The following is a 17168-nucleotide window of genomic DNA, read 5'->3' on the forward strand; positions in this document are numbered from 1 at the left end:
TCTAATTGGCAGCTTTTTAAGAGATATCACGGACAACAGTGACGAATTCAAGTAAAAATTTACCAGAAAAATTACCTTTTGCAACGCAATGAAGTTTTTGTTTTCTTATTTGTTTTTTTGTTTATTGGAGATGCAAAATGACAAATCAGAAGGGCCTTTCAAAGTTTACGCTGCATTGGGTTTATTTACCTACATCTCGAGGCAACTCTACAAGAGCTTCCCTAACCAACTCTCCTTCACGGGTCACATGTGAACAAAATTGAAATATGATTAGTTCATGGCAATATAATGGATTTAAAATCCCATGGTTCAAAGCAAGACGAATAAACACAGACATTGAAAACTTGCAAAATTTGCAGAGAAAGAATTCATAGCTATTATATCATAAAAGTCTTTTTGAGCAATATAAAGTCATCAAAATTTGTCTGTGGTTGCAAAAGAAGTCTTTTATAGTTTGAGGGATAATGAGACAGCATGATGAAAGTTTGCGGAATTTCTATGCAAAAAATGCTTTGAAGGAAACATAAACCAATGTGCAAATTAGTTAAATTTTGAAAATTTGCTCATCAAGAAAGCTTCTAAGAAGTACCTAAGTTTTTTCCGAACTTTCTAAGAAGTACCTGAATTAACCGAACTTTTTTTACCATTAATGAACAAAACTTAATATATAATATATATAACAAACTTTCTATATAATGATAAAATTTAATAACAAAATTTATTAATTTCAATAAGTTTAACAGCACGCTGATGTCGAGGCTTTTGTATGAATTCTCGTGATGAATTAACAGAAACTGAAATTACCAAAATTGCAAAACTTGCAAGAAATTAAAAAAGACAATAACACTATTCAACCACATTAGTGTCTTTGAAAAGTTCCAGATATCCAAGGTTTTCCATAACATAAGGAAAAGAAAACTTTTTAATATTCGAAAAATTCAAGGTACACAATTGTATAGGAAAAAAGTCGAAAGAACAAAAATACCGAAACACCACAGGGAACGATTAAGTTTTAAAATTAGATAAAGATTAAATCTGCAAAATAAACATTTACATATATATTATATAAATAAAAAAATATATTTTGAACTTGGAACAAAACAAGACAAGTGATTATAAAAAAGACAAGGAGGTTCGTTAATGTGCGTTTGCGCATGAAGTTCCGAACCGAGCTCATCTACATTTTTGATATAGTTGTCAACCTAATGATAAGATAATTAAAAAGAGATGTTTGAGTTTCAAAAAAGGTTACAAAACCTAACTACTAATTGAATTACATGATTCCATGCCTCAATACAGCGCTCACGAGATCTGCCATTGAAAACACTAAGAGAACAAACAACAAACAACAAAATAAGCAAAAACAAAAATTTCACGGCAGGAATCCAATATCAAAATTTAAAAGCACCAAGTAACAATGTGAAAATGCAATAAGATAAAACCTTAATTACACAAATTTTGTTTGTCCTATTAATACAGCAGATGGATGTTTTCCTTAATGAGATTAGGTATCAATTCGACAAAGAAGATAAAATGAGGTTAAAATCAAAAATCAACCAACATTTTTTAAACCAAATAATTTCAAAAGTCTAAAAAATCTTTAGCCAGTAACCAAATAATGCACGATAAATTTACTAAAACAATTTGTCATCAGGAAACTAATTGGCCTGTCTTTGGTTAGACTAAGCCATAGGAACGGACTAAAGACGCAGAAATTCTCAAAAAATTACAAACAATTTGAAAAAACACAAGTTATTGAAGCCAGTAAAACCATTTGCTATTATCTGAACATTATGTAGTTTGATTTCAGTTTATAATTAAATTACTTCAGCTACAATTATACTGAAAGAATAAATAAGTTCAGTTGGGCCACATTTGAAAATCATTGGTATCTGTTATTACCTGAATGGGTTAAAAGAAGAGAAAAAGAACCCCAAATAAACCATTCACAAAATTTTTATGAAAACGCATCTCGTCAACCAAAGAAAACATCAGTTACGACGTAATATTAGTAGGCTGGTTAATTTTTGAAACTCTCAATGACGAGATTAAGTTACAAGTTGACGTAAAGAACAACAAAAACTGAAAAAATTGAGAAATCTTTGAAAATGTGAACTATCACAAATTTTAGGATTATTCGCTTTAAAATGACTGCCTCGGGTAACAGAATTCATTTAGGCGGCAATTACAAATTCATGAGACCGGTCAGCAATTTAAGGCTACCTAAAGAAAAAAAGGCAAAAACAGCAAAATCGAAAAAATAAAGCGAGAAAAGTGTCAAAGCCATTAGAGAATGAATTTTTCAGAAAAAACTTTTCAATTTTCCATTAATTTTTAACAGCAATGATGTTTTTTTTTGTTGCAAAATGAGTTGAAAAACAACAAAATTAAACAAATATATTAAAACCACGAAGTTTCTGTTAGAAAATCACTAGTATCAAAGCCATTAAATTCAATAGCTTTCATTGGAAGTCAATAAACACGCTAAATTCTTGCGCAATGGGAAGGCAGTGATATTTTTCACTCATATTTCATCCATAACTAATCACAATAAGTCGTATGGCAATGAAAAATACATTAAGACCACAAAATTTTTGAGAAAACCCACGGTAAATATGTCATAAAATTCATTAGCTTTCAACGGAATTCATTAAATACGTTAAATTATGCCTAGATGTACTGCAAGGATGCTTGTCATTCAAACATTATCAATAATACATTACAACAAGTCTTTGACTATGGAAACAACACCAAATACAGGCGAAGTCCAAAAATTCAGCGGAAAAGTGCGAGAAAAAATTGTTGAAGCCATTTAAACCATAAGCTTTTTGCTGAAAACTTTTTCTACAACTCATTGAACGTCTTTCCTAAGCCAATGGGAACTCTCAAAATTAGGATAATGTAATCAGATTTCGAAAGGAACCAAAACTACGAAAAGAATTTACAACAATTGAAAAAAGTTATGAAAACTCGTGCATCCAAGTAAAAAACTAATAGTTAGATGATACAACAGCTAACTAGATAAATTTTAGTCGAAAAAAATGAAAGTGTTTTTGTCATTACTTAGACTGACTCACAGTTCACGAAAATAGGTTTAAGATCGATTAATCTTCAAAAAAATACTTTTCAAAAAAAAAGTTTTAAAGAATTAACAGCTGTTAAATTCAATAGCTTTCAACGAAGTCAATAAAAACGATCAGTTATGCCATCATATGAGTACAAGGATGTTTTTAATTCATAGGTAAACAATCAGACAACACATTAAGTCTGATGATTAAGAAAAAAAACAAATACAGGCAAAAACCGAAAATTCTCGTAGAAAAGTGCGAGGAGAAAGCTTTTCTCTGACAATTTTAGCTATGTTCCATTGAATTTCTCTTCTTAGCCAAAGGGAGCCATTAATATTAGGATAACAGGATAAAATTTCAAAAGGAACCAATAATACGAAATGTCCAAAAATTAAATCTTGTGGCTTTGAAGTCATATAACCAATAGTTAGAAGAAAAAACCGCCAACTAAATGATATTTTGTTGAGGTAAAAAACAACTGGCTCTGTCATTAGTAAAACGGACTTACAGTTCACGAAAAAAAGCATAAGATTGATTTATGTTCAAAAAAAATCAAAAAAAGTATTTTAAAGTCCTAACATTCTAAATTCAAAAGCCTTCAACGGAAGTGAATAAATACGCTCAGTTACGCCTCGATGAGCGGACAAGGATATTTGTCATGCATAGGTTGTCAATAAGGTATCACTATAGGTCTGATGACTAAGAAAAGAAACCAAATACAGGCAAAAATCAAAAAGGCAGTAGAAAAAGGCGAGAAGAAAGTGTTGAAGCCATTTAAACCGCATAACTTTTTCTCTGGAAAATTCATCTATGATCTATTGAACGTCTTCGCTAAAACACTGGGAGCTATCGATATTAGGATAGCGTGATAGGATTTCAAATGGAACCAATAATACGAAATGTCTAAAGATTTTCATAAAAATGTTTTAAATCTTGTGGCTTTGAAGTCATATAACCAATAGTTAGAAACTAAAACCGCTAACAAGAAAATTTTGGTTGTAGTAGGAAGGAGAGGGGTCCTGTCATTATCGACACTGACTTAAAGTTCACAAAAATAAGTTTATTACTAGTTCGTTCGAAAATTCGAAAATTTGTTTTTAAAGTCTTAACAACCATTAGCTGTTCACTCATAGCACTAGATAGATTCAATTAAAGCTCATTGCGAAATTTATTGCACTTTTATTCAACGAGTTTAGGCCATAGGATTCCAAAAATTTAGCAAAACATCAAAAAGGAAATCAAAGTTTCATTTAGATTTACGAAAGTTGAGATACGAATAAAAAAACATGAGCGACTGCTTGAAAACTAATTTTTTTGTTTATTGGGCTTCATTTTATAGTAAATGCGATTTCTCATCAACGGAACTTTGATATAAAAAAGGACTAGTCTCTAAGGATATAAAAAAACAAAAAAATATGCAAATTTTTCTTAAAAAAGCAGCTCTCCAATAGAATTCGATTTTTTATAGTAAACTTCCCTATGAGACCAGAACTAGTCTTTTTATTGCCCTACGTCTATTAGGAAGAGAAGATTGATTTATTTTGTGCAATTGCGTGAAATGCAATTTTGAAATAAAGTTTTTGTAAAAAAAAAGTTAACTCGACAAAAATTACGGTAAAAGTGAGCAAAAATGAACCGAATATCCCGTGTTCACATGAGATTTTAAACCTCGATAACTCCTCGAAAAAAACGAAATTCAATAAAATCTTTTAAATTTCGAATTCTACGCTAAATGAGCTTTTCAATGATACCACTCACATTTGTCTATGATGAATATATCGATCGGACAAAATTTTCTCAACAAAAAAAAACCATTTGAGCATATAGTTCCTCCACCCAAAAGTGGGTTCGGAACAAAAAGAACAGCGCAACTCTTTTTCAAACTATTCACATCTACAGAGCACTCACAAACATCAAGAAGCCAACAAATCGTAGTTATGTAAAATTCGTATAAATGCAACTGTCTAAAGATCCAAGTTATAATATCAAACTGAGAATCATAGTGCAATTTTTTCGTACGATGTTGCGTAATTAGATAGAAATATACTTGAAATGAAAAGAATTTGTTATTTAGAGGAACAACAGAATTCTATTGCAAAAGAACCAATTCTAAGGATCTGTCGCAAACTTTGAGGAGACGAAATATTCAAAACAAATCAAAGTTTTATAAATTTGGTATATACGCAACAGTTGAACAATCGAGAGTTTAATATCCAACCAAGAACCCTTGCGCATTTTTTTTCATGCGATTTTGCGTTATCAGCGGAAAAGAAAACGACACATAGGCCATTTTTCCAGCGATAAATTTAACTTTTTCAATTGGAATGAGAACATTTTTGTAGCACATTATTCGGTGATGAATGAGAGCTTCCAAGTTAGCTCTAGTGCAATTGAGATGTGATGTAAAATATAGCTGATTGTGGTATATCAGGTAGTTGAGATTATTATTGATTTGTCCTTAGAAAAAATTTTAAAAATCGAAATTTGATACTAAAAAATATCTAGGAGCAATTAGATTTGAACGGTTTTAAGAAAAGGTGGTAAACTTTATTAAAGCAAAATCGCCGATATAGACATTTCTTAAACTCTTGATGACTTGGAATTATTAATATCATAATCAAAATTATATTTCAATTCTATTACAAAAACGTTATACTGATAATGAAACTCACTGGGGATGGAATAACAAGAAAATCAAGTATATTCTGCACAAATGAATGATGATACTAAAGATTTGTTCAACGGAATATCGAAATTTTATTCAAGTGGCTCAAAAACAATTGTCTTCAAAAACTGAAGCATTAAAATACAAAAAATTACACGAACTTAACGCGCGATAGCGAAATGTTTCAAGTACGCTCGTCCACATTCTAACATCCGCCGGACTGCAATAGATCATAAACATGAAAAATAAGTCCTAAAAAAGCAATCATTAATTTTTAATGGGAATCGGAGCATTTATCTACAGAACGTTTGATTTTCTCCTAAAATAAAAAAAATACAGTAATAAAGATAAACTTACCGTCACGATATGATGAATCCATTTTTTATAACACCGTTCGTTTCTTAGCCATAAAACAGGGAACAGTGCAAAACGTTTGCTGTATTTATCTTTTCATTTTTTCCCTTTTAAGGTGAATTTTGTTCACTTCACTCTCTGGCGTATTTTATACACTGTTTATCACAAGCACTTTGTCAACAGGGGATAACAATAAAATGGTAAACAGATAAACAGAAGGAAACCTCCTCCAATGCTGGTTTATAATTGCACTGCTCATGCGCCTGCTATCTATCTCCTGTTCTGCTGAAATAAACAACAAACAGAGAAAACATCAAAAATAAACATATGACACACTATATAAAAACAAAAACAAACAACGCCAACCATGTCTTATAGCAATATTCACCTTTTTTCGTAAGCTTGATATAATGTATGAGGAAAACGTTGACTTTTTATGATACAAATCAAAATTTATAATTGAGTAGTTCATTGAAACACGTTTTCTTCCATTTTTTCCTCATCGAAGCTTCAAATAATTTGAGAACAAAATTTTAAACTGGAGCTTAAATTGCTTTGAACTTTAAAAACTTCAAGCGCAATAATTGATAGATGGAATTCTAAGAGAGACAATAAAAAAACTGATTACTTTTTCCTGAATAGTATGTGACTATAAATTTCTTCAAATAACAGGCGCGGTCGCTTATTTCAGAACGCACACTTGAGTATAAAACTCACTCACTTACCGAATAAATTGAACTAGTTTAAGCCTGTTTTTGACATGACAACGCTTTACAAGAGGTTAAAATGGTCGCATTTGAATAACAATAGAAAAGCTTGTTTCTATGTGTAGGTTACAAAAGGGGCGGCGAAAGGCCGCCTTAAGAACAAAGCAGGAACCGAAATTGGGGAAAATAAACCCAATAAAAGGGTGTGTGTTAAAGTGAAGCCTGCTTCTGTATTGCATCTCTTGGTGGTAAAAAAAATGATAAAGAAAACATTATTTAAAAAGAGATCTGTTATATTAATGGCATTCCATTTGTACAAATCTGGCTGTTTATTTATTTGTCAATAAATGGGATGTTGTTTATTGCTTGTATAAAACACTGCGTCGATCGATTAATTCTGATTGATAATCACGGGATCAGACAACTTAGGCTCCAACGCATCCCCGTCCCCCCCCCCCCACCACACACACACACACACACACACACACACACACACACACACACACACACACACACACACACACTCACACACGCAAACACACATACATACACAGATACACGCGAAATGTAGCTCTCTACTAACATAAATTCATACCATAGAAATTAGAATTTTCTCTCCCCCCCCCCCTCCTTTCGTCCCCAATCTGTGAGGGCAGAGATAGTGAGGTAATTAGAAGACTGAGGTAGTTTAATTCTTCATTCCTCAGAACCAGCCGCATCAATGGTTATAGTAAAACGTTTCAAATCAAGATCCACAGAATATACTATGCGGTCAAAAAATTTGTGTGCTGTCCTATGAATGCAATTAGTAAACAAACAACAGAGATGACTCAATTAAAAAAAATGATTTCGATGTGACAATTAGTTGTGTGTGTTTGCGTGTGTGAGTGTGTGTGTGTGTGTGTGTGTGTGTGTGGTGTGTGTGTGTGTGTGTGTGTGCGTGTGTGTGTGTGTGTGTGTGTGTGTGTGTGTGTGTGTGTGTGTGTGTGTGTGTGTGTGTGTGTGTGTGTGTGTGTGTGTGTGTGCGAGTGTGTGAGAGAGAGAATTTGTGTGTTTCGGGATCAAATTTCTCATTAATCATACTAAGAACAAGTATGGTTCCAAATAAGACTGTATGATCTTCTTTGTATGATCTTGCACTGATTAGTTTCAACCATATATGATCTTTGTATAACTAGTGAGAGCCACATATGATCTTGGTATGTTAGTAAGAGCCATAGAAATCCAAATATTTTTAAAGGTATTTTCCTTGCAGTTGGTGCTGCAAGTGCATCATCAACGGGAGGCCAAGAACTAACAAAATTTGCCATGTTAAGAGATAAAGTGAAAAGTTTGTCTTCAACTTTAGTTCTTGGCTAATAGGGGGATACCGGTACACAACTATGCTTGGCATAAAGCCACAAAAACTAAACTGCACAGATGCATTGATGTGTTTGGGATTGATCTAAAGCAGAACAAAAACAACGAACTTTTCCCAATTTATTTTTATTCAAAAACTTCCTCGCTTTTCTGAGACAAAAAAGGTTTCTGAACTGCCTGAATAGGTTATACGGACTATAATGGCGTTTTGTGCGTCTAAATTTTCAATACTTAATTATTTAAGTGCAAAATTAATTCGAAATTTTTATAGCTTCTGCTAAAAACGTTTTATGATCTTTTTATGTTCACTAAAAATATTTATGATCTTGGTATGTTTGTTAAGTTCTCCAGTTGTACTATGTTTTGATAAAATTGAGCTATTTCATGTATCAATTTAATTTTTTTGACATTTTAAGATATTGTTTCATCATCAGATGCAAAAGCAAGGCTGTTTATCTGATCAAGTGGGTTTAAAGGAAAAAAGAAAAGGAAGATTTCATTGTACGTTTTCTCGTTTTTGAATTCTTTTTAGTATTGCAGTTTTTCTTAGCTGCAATAGTTTATCTGACAGCAGTTTTTATCCAGAATGCGAGAGTTCTCACCTAAAGTATATCCGGGGAAAATTTTGCAAATTTACCTGAATTATTCACCTAATTTTCTCACAGAGTTAGTGAAACAAATACCCTTACCAAAAACAGTAATTTTGAAAAAAAAATAAATTTGTGTATCTAAAAAAATAATTAAACAGACGTATAATTGTTTTTAAATTAAAATATTTATTTAACTGAAAACTTTATTGCAATTATTTCATTTTTGTTTTAATATAAATTTATCATCTTTAAAAATACTGTTTACTGCTTCGTTTACTGCTATAATAACTGGTATTTGTCTAATCAATGTTTCAAATCTTCACCTTACAACACTCCGCATATTCAGAACCAAATCATGACTAGTTGAAAGTGCTATTGCAGAAAAGCTATTAAAAAATTAGGAGCATTTTTAAATGACTGTGACTGAACTGAGATGGTCTTCCAGATCGTCTTAAACAAAGTTAGTACTGGAAGTGCAAACAAAATTATGGTCCAAAATGCACAAAAATATCATCAAAGTCGAAACAAAATGGAAATGTACGTTTATATCACAGCTGTTTATAAAAGCAACATTTTTTTCCGCGAGTGCCGATCACAGCCATGTTACGCTATTTCGTTCTGTGTGAGCATGCACACACCAGGCGTCAAACTAAAGGGAAATCTACCTTCCCGGACTTCACTCTCAGAGCATTTTAGCGCCGAACAAGTACATTTCAAGCGCAGAAAAACCTAATTCAGTTCTGAAACATTGCATTTCCAGAAGATTTTAAGCTCTTTTATTTGCAGTTTTTCTTCATAATGATTATATTGAGGTCATAGAGTTCGCTCAGAGTTCTCACCTAAAGTATATCGGGCGAAAATTTTGCAAATTTACCTGAATTATTTACCTAATTTTCTCACAGAGTTAGTGAAACAAATACCCTTTCCAAAGCAGTAATTTTGAAAAAAAAACAAATTTGTGTATCTAAAAAAATAATTAAACAGACGTATAACTGTTTTTAAATTAAAATATTTATTTAACTGAAAACTTTATTGCAATTATTTCATTTTTGTTTTAATATAAATTTTTCATCTTTAAAAATACTGTCTCTCAGAATAAGCAGCTGTTTCAGTGCAGGGCTGATTAAATTCCCTTTAGTATTGAAATATAATTTTTTACCAATTCTTTTTCTATCACCTCTTCCACCACTGTGTTCTGTGGTCTAAGATTTAAAAAAATTATCAAGGTGTATCTTTTTTCTTCATGAGCAGTCCAATTACAATATTTCAAACAAAGGCAGAAAACAAAAACTTTTGCAATTGCAATGAAAGATTTTTATATTCTTTGATTAGTTTTATACTGATCAGCTTTTGATTAGCAAAAGATTGGTCTTGTCAAATGATTCTACGATCAACGGACAAAATTACTGGCGTAAGATTATTTCTCTTCGTTTACTTCTGCAAACCAAAGCATATTTTTGAGGAAAACCATCAAAATACTATCCCTTCATCAAATGCCACTCTGTCTTCAAACGTTTTATAAATTTTCATTAACAGTTACTAGTTAAAATAGTTGAAACATAACAGTTTTACCGTCAAAAAATGTATTTTGATGTTAAGTAAAGCTGGCTTCAAGCAATGATAAAGACGTGTTAGAGGCAACTCCATTTTGATAAGAAGAGATTTAGTATACTTCGCCGTGATTTTGTTTGATCTCTTTCACCAAAATGAGATGTTCATTTACACTTCAACAAATTTTCAAAGATTATGTGTGTCTGATCGATAGCGGGTCTCTTTCTTGATTTTGACTCGAATGAAGATTAATCTTTGAACTGAAAGACATTGAATTGTTAGATTGAAACGCATATAATGGCTCAACTTTTCCTTTAAAAAACAACCTGTCAAGAATTAACATTGAAAAGGCTATCAGCCAAACAGCGGTATTAAATTTTCAAGAACACAGTTGATTTTTTTTGCTCGAGGCTTTAAGTTTCGGAATAGCATTGGCAATTTTGAGATCTTTATAAAATTGCCAACAACTTGACAGGAACTTCGCGCGAAATTTGAAAAATGACAGAAAGCAAATTGTGAACCGAAGTTTAAGTATTAATCCTCTAACCGGTAACTTGATAAGAAACTTGTCATTTGCAAATGGAATGTTGATTAACACAACATGTCAAATAACTTGTCAAATACAATACATCGAAAAAAATTGCCTAACGTCGTTTACTGCTATAATAACTGGTATTTGTCTAACCAATGTTTCAAATCTTCACCTTACAACACTCCGCATATTCAGAACCAAATCATGACTAGTTGAAAGTGCTATTGCAGAAAAGCTATTAAAAAATTAGGAGCATTTTTAAATGACTGTGACTGAACTGAGATGGTCTTGCAGATCGTCTTTAACAAAGTTAGTACTGGAAGTGCAAACAAAAGTATGGTCCAAAATGCACAAAAATATCATCAAAATCGAAACAAAATGGGAATTTACGTTTATATCACAGCTGTTTATAAAAGCAACATTCTTTCCCGCGAGTGCCGATCACAGCCATGTTACGCGATTTCGTTCTGTGTGAGCATGCACACACCAGGCGTCAAACTAAAGGGAAATCTACCTTCCCGGACTTCACTCTCAGAGCATTTTAGCGCCGAACAAGTACATTTCAAGCGCAGAAAAACCTAATTCAGTTCTGAAACATTGCATCTCCAGAAGATTTTAAGCTCTTTTATTTGCAGTTTTTCTTCATTATGATTATAATGAGGTCATAGAGTTCCCCCAGGCTAAACTTTTCCTGGATAGTCTTAAAATTACTCATACCCCAAAATTAAGTCTGAGCGCAGTAATTTCATACATTTGTAGCTTGTAACCGGTAAATAAAATAATAGTATACAGCTACTGATATATAAGATAGTTTGTAGGCATTTATCAAAAACCCATTTAGCTTAGTGGTTACGACTTGCTCCGGCAATTAAATGTTACAATTACCCACGCGGGAGTTCAAATCGCATAACGCAAACCTTGTTGGCCAGAGTTACGCTGAACATATTATTATTTATGCAGTCAATTTTACTCAAAAATCAAGACTGGCCAGTGTAAATAGGGACATGAACAGAATACTGGCCATCCTAGAAAACAGAAGGTCTCTAGACAGATTCAGCGCTGATTTGCTCTGCCACCAACCTCCGGGTTTGAAATTAACTTCCTGCTACAGTTCAAAGTTATTACAATTCAAGAATAAGTCAATTTTTTGACAATTCTGTCTGAGAGAAGCAGTTTTCTTGAAAATTTTTTAGCCTACAGATCTTCGAGAAAAAGAGAAAACTTAACTGCATTAAAAGTAACAACAAAGCACTCTTATTAAAACAAGCAAAATATTTCAGAGAAAATTCCCATTTTTTGAGAAAATTCCTATTAGTTACAGAGCATCAAAAAATTTCATTTGTGTACCACTTCAATCAGTTCCATTGCCATATTGTTAATAAAAATGCTGAAAAAATCAAATAACTTAAACAGCTTCTGGCTCAACTTTTGCGGTTCTTAAATTTTAAATCACTTTTGTATGAGAAGTTGTAAAACAAATAATTCAAAATTTTTTTATAGTTTTTGAAACAAATTTGTCGATTGCCTTTTTTTCACACATTTAAGATGAGTTATTAGTTGTTGAGATGCAAAGAAAAGCGGGATGATGAACTAATTGGAAAATTAACAGCAAAACTTCATTTATACCGTAAAACGGCACACTGGATAATGAAATGACTTATTTCCTATGCAAAGTTTTCAAACGAAAAGATTGTGAATATATATAGAAATAATTTTTAACAATAATTTAAATTTCCTTGAATATCAAAAGTGATGCGGGGAAAATGAGTGCTTTCTAAAAATCTGTGTACCCATAAATTCGATAAGGTAAAGAATTCAATAAAAGAGAAAAACAAGCGGTAGAAATCAACACAAAGACATTTCATCATAGTTAAAGGAAAAATTTTGACAGCGTTGATCATTTTTATTTCCTGAAAGAATTAAAAATGGATGAATTTTTGGGGTATGTACTCTGCAGAGACTATATTTCCAAGTGCTACGCTCCTTTGGCTTGAAAATTGGATTTTTGGACAATTTTTTAGAAGGAAATTCCAACATTAAACGAGTTAATTGAAAGTTGGCCAAAACAAACTCTGCACTTACCTTATTTCAAATTGTCAAATTTATGTCGCAGAAAGGCTGAGCAACAATAGCTAACTCGCTGTCATATTTTTCAGTCAGATGAAAAAAAACTATCTGAAATTATGTATCGTGGACTGCTACATTGTAGGCGCAATGATACCAACAGGTGCAAATCTGTAACTTGCCTGCTTAATCAGTAATTAGTAATGCAAAGTCTTCTATGTAATCAGTTACTAATTAGTTATTGATTTCTATCTGTTGTTGACAGATTTAGACATAGTGTAAATTAAATACTTTAACCGTGGACAAAAAGATGCAATGGTTGACAGTGAATCCCAAACAAAACTTGTTAATTGAATGTTGTATTTCATGACTGGAGCGATATAATCTTAAGGATATATTACAATAAGCGTCAATATTTCAATTCCATTTCTCTGTCAAACGTTATTCGGAGCTGATTAAAACATGAATAGAATTAAATTCAGCAAATAATAATAATAATTATTATGGTTTCTGCGTAATCGCAGTGGAACAGCATTAGGCCTACAGTAGCCTGTTTTCAGCTGCGATTTTTCTTATTATTCCCCACCCCAGTCGAGACCAGATGGTTATCTTGCAAGATTCTGCCAGAACCTTGCAAAAACTGCCTATCTTGTAAGATCTGGCAGAAAAATGGTCATCTTGCAAGATCTGCCAGAAAAATAGTTATCTTGTAAGATTCTTACAAGTTCGTTCCGGTTGAGCTGTCCTCTTATTGGCTCTCATTCATGCAACACAATTCATTTTAAGCAGAAACTTACTTAAGAGTCAGTTGCGTGTTTTTTATAAAAAATAATAAATATAAGTAGATTTTATATCTGGAAATATTAATTATCTGAAGAAAACAAATTAAAATCTGACTTTGAGAACTGTTAACACAAATTAAATTACTATTAAAAAGTATTTTCCTTCAAATTTATCAAGATTTACATAGCTACAAGTCTAAATTACCTCTTCTATTGAAAAAATTATGCAATATTATTCTTTGCATCTTAAACAGCTTCCTTTCGTTCAATTCAGCTCTTTAGGCTTTTCTTGCCAATGCCCAAAAAATGTGGTTATTCTCGGTTTGCCATTTTTTTAAGCTTCGAAGGACCTTAGAAGAGCTTTCGCGCAAATCTCTTGCTGTCAGAATTTTTCCGCATTGATCAATTCATCTTGTAGGATCTTGTACAAAAAAATGGGTATATTAGAGAATTCTGACAGAGAAATGATTATCTTGCAAGATTCTGGCAGAAAAGTTGCTATCTTGCAAGATTCTGGCAGAAAAATGGTTATCTTGCAAGATTCTGGCAGAAAAATTGTTATCTTGCAAGATTCTGGCAGAAATCTTGCAAGAATATGCATATTCTTGCAAGAATCTGTCAGATTCTGCCAGAATCTTGCAAGATAACCATTCGACTTCGACCCGGGCACATTTCAGACTGATCTCTTCATGCGCGGCATTGCTCTTTTTTCGGTGACTACAGCCACTTTTTTTGCGTCTGAAACTTTCACGTGGTACCAACATTGCAGCCAACATTGGTCCGGCTATGGTCAACCTGAAGCTATGGTTAAGTAAGAGCTCATCCTCACATAGGCAGCTTCACAGAGGCAGGGGATTGAACTCTCAATCATTGGCGTGTGAACCACACACCTTACCTCTCGGCTATCACCTCTCGGCTATAATTTCAAAGCTTTAGCTGGTTCAATCTGTGAGCAATATTTTAACGCCAAATTCAAAATAGTTGCTGATGACAAATAAGTACGTTGTAAGTAGATTGTTTGCAAAAAAGCTTGCAAAAACCTAAGAATAGCTTTTCAGCTCTTCCAATTGAAAGAATGTAATATGACGAGAGTAAAAATCCTAAACACAAAGTGCACCAGAAATCTACGCGAGCCGACCTTGAGAAAGAAATTAAAGTTTTGCAAACTAGTGCCTCAAACCCTTCAATTTACTAATGGGATTGCTATTATTTTGCGTTTCGATTCCAAAATTACTGTACAGTAAATTAAAAGATGACCAATTGTTAGAGGCAATTTTTAATTAAGGTAAAAGGCGTGCTGAAAATTATTATCGGCCACTGTGACAACAAACTGTTCACCCGCAGGAAAAAGGACGCCTCTGATTTTCCTTTTGCAATCAACAGTTGAACCAGAACACACTAAAACTTGAAGAATTGGAATAACTCCTAATTTGATGGTCTTCAGTTCGATCCACCTAGGTTACGGAAATTTCTGCTCCGGGCATTATTATGGCAACTGTTCTTTCTAAGTGGAGCTTATATAGAGCCAAATTATTTTGAAGAAAACAATTATTTCAAAAATAATGCGTGAAATTCAAAAGTAATTTTTTAAAGATTAACAAATGTTAAACAAATTGATGAGCTGAAGTGAGTCGGTATGAAAAATGCCACAAGGTTTTTGTCGCCATAAAGAACTTATCAAACTGAGGCGAAACCGAGTTGTTGATTAAATTTGAGAGTGCGGAAACAATCGTGTACAAATTTCTTTAATCAACTCTCGCAGCAAAAATATAAATTGCTTAAATTACGCCGCTGTGTAGCTGATGAGACTACTCCTTGCCTCTAATTTCTCACTTTTCCTGACGGGTAAAATTAATCCAATCCCAGAACACTGTTTTTGCGCTGCTTCAGATGTTCAGAGTATTCATTGGGGCCTAACAAGTTATTTCATAGATAACTTATTTAACTCTTGTTATCGCACCGAGAGTTGATCAAGGAAAGAGGTATGCATACAAGCATAATGATACTAATTAGTACTAATGGCGTTTTCAAAAATTGTCTTCCGTTTCAACTTTATCGGACAGGCTATAGTAACCATATTCAAAGCCATTTATCGTCTTTCTATAATTGAAGCCAGGATCATGATCATGCAGGATAACCAAGTATTCCTTTTTATCAACAATATCAAGACCTCAAAATACCTTTGTACCTGCTGCTATCCGACTTATGACATGGATAACGTTACACTGCGCAGTTCATTTCAACGGTCTAAAATCTATCCGGATATAACGTTTTCCTCCTATTAGATTTTGTGAACTGCATGTACACTGTACCTTAGATAATCGTTACATTATTTGATAACCATTTGAGTCGAGTCCAAAACACTTGGCATACTTTATAGAACCAATTTCAATCAACTTAAAACAATAATTACGGAGTTTATGTTAATTACCCATTTCATTAACTGAAACTCTGAACCATCAATTTTGTAAGTCGACTCTAACTCTCAATTCCTCTCAATAACACCAACAAAGAACCAGTAATAGTTTCATTAAAGCCAGAACTAGTAATTGTCTCTGTATTTTGTGCAAAAATTCTGGCAGTTAGGACCTGTTTTTCAGGGAGAAAGTCCGAGAAACTCCGCAAAACGTCTAAGCAAAATTAAACTGAGCATTCACAAATTTGATTTACAGAAACAAGACACAGTAACAAGTGATCAATCGGAAAAGAAGTACAATTAAATTTGAATTAGTTGTGCGTTAAAAATTACAAAGATTGTGAGTTTTGACTGATTATTGATGGTTGAAGCCTCTTTTATATTCTTCGTCAGGCAATTTGCATGTCAACTTATCATCTTCGATTGGCAGTAGACAAAAATGTTGACCGAATGGGAACAAATAAAGATAAAAGTCTTTATCCGTGTGAAATTGAAGTTGTTAACCATGGAAACTTTTCTCTGCCAACAATATCTTTCATCGCAAACCAATCTTGATGCAGTAGCTAGTTGATTTCATAATCTGTACGAACGTCGCAACGCTGGTTTAATTAAAGTGGTGCAGATCAAGTTTGAGTAAAATTTTGAGTTTCCATTTGCATTTTATTCACATACTAGTAACAGTAATATAAGTTGTAATGTGAACTAATGAAAATGTAATTTGGCTGAAAGTTCTGTAAAATTTTGCTCGCCAGGATAATTTAACTATACTACTTACTTTCCCCTCAATGCGTTTGTTTGATATTAAGCTCGGCTCAAGCGACCGTCCTTCCAAGGTGCCCAACCTTTTATCTTTTGTACGTTACAAGAATCTGGATGTAGTTGCCAGGAAAATCGTACGGCATTCAAAAAAAAGTTATTAAAGTGTTAATTTTGCATTAAGTGTTTCAAACTGGTTTTGGTAGATATTCCGTTTTTTCTGGCAAAATTATTTCGAGTGCTTAACAAATATTAAACAATTTCTGTTAAGGTAAATCCAAAAAATTATTAAAATTTACTTAAAGTAAATCTTTTCACTTTTTC

The 17168-nt window shown here is 32.8% G+C and overlaps 1 long non-coding RNA gene across 2 annotated transcripts in view; it reads right to left on the minus strand.

Annotated features, from left to right (window-relative positions):
* The window catches only part of LOC142341787 (uncharacterized), a 69128-nt gene that overhangs the window by 36893 nt on the left and 15067 nt on the right, over positions 1-17168 (minus strand). Inside the window, exon 2 of one of the 2 annotated variants that reach the window (XR_012759128.1) lies at positions 6091-6369. This is a non-coding gene — a long non-coding RNA (uncharacterized LOC142341787). Of the gene's footprint in view, positions 1-6090; positions 6373-17168 lie in introns of both variants that reach the window. The other variant, XR_012759127.1, reaches the window with a different exon arrangement.

The sequence above is a fragment of the Convolutriloba macropyga genome, chromosome 6 (genome assembly GCF_964194025.1).
Source record: "Convolutriloba macropyga chromosome 6, txConMacr16.3, whole genome shotgun sequence".
Taxonomy (NCBI): Eukaryota; Metazoa; Xenacoelomorpha; order Acoela; family Convolutidae; genus Convolutriloba; species Convolutriloba macropyga.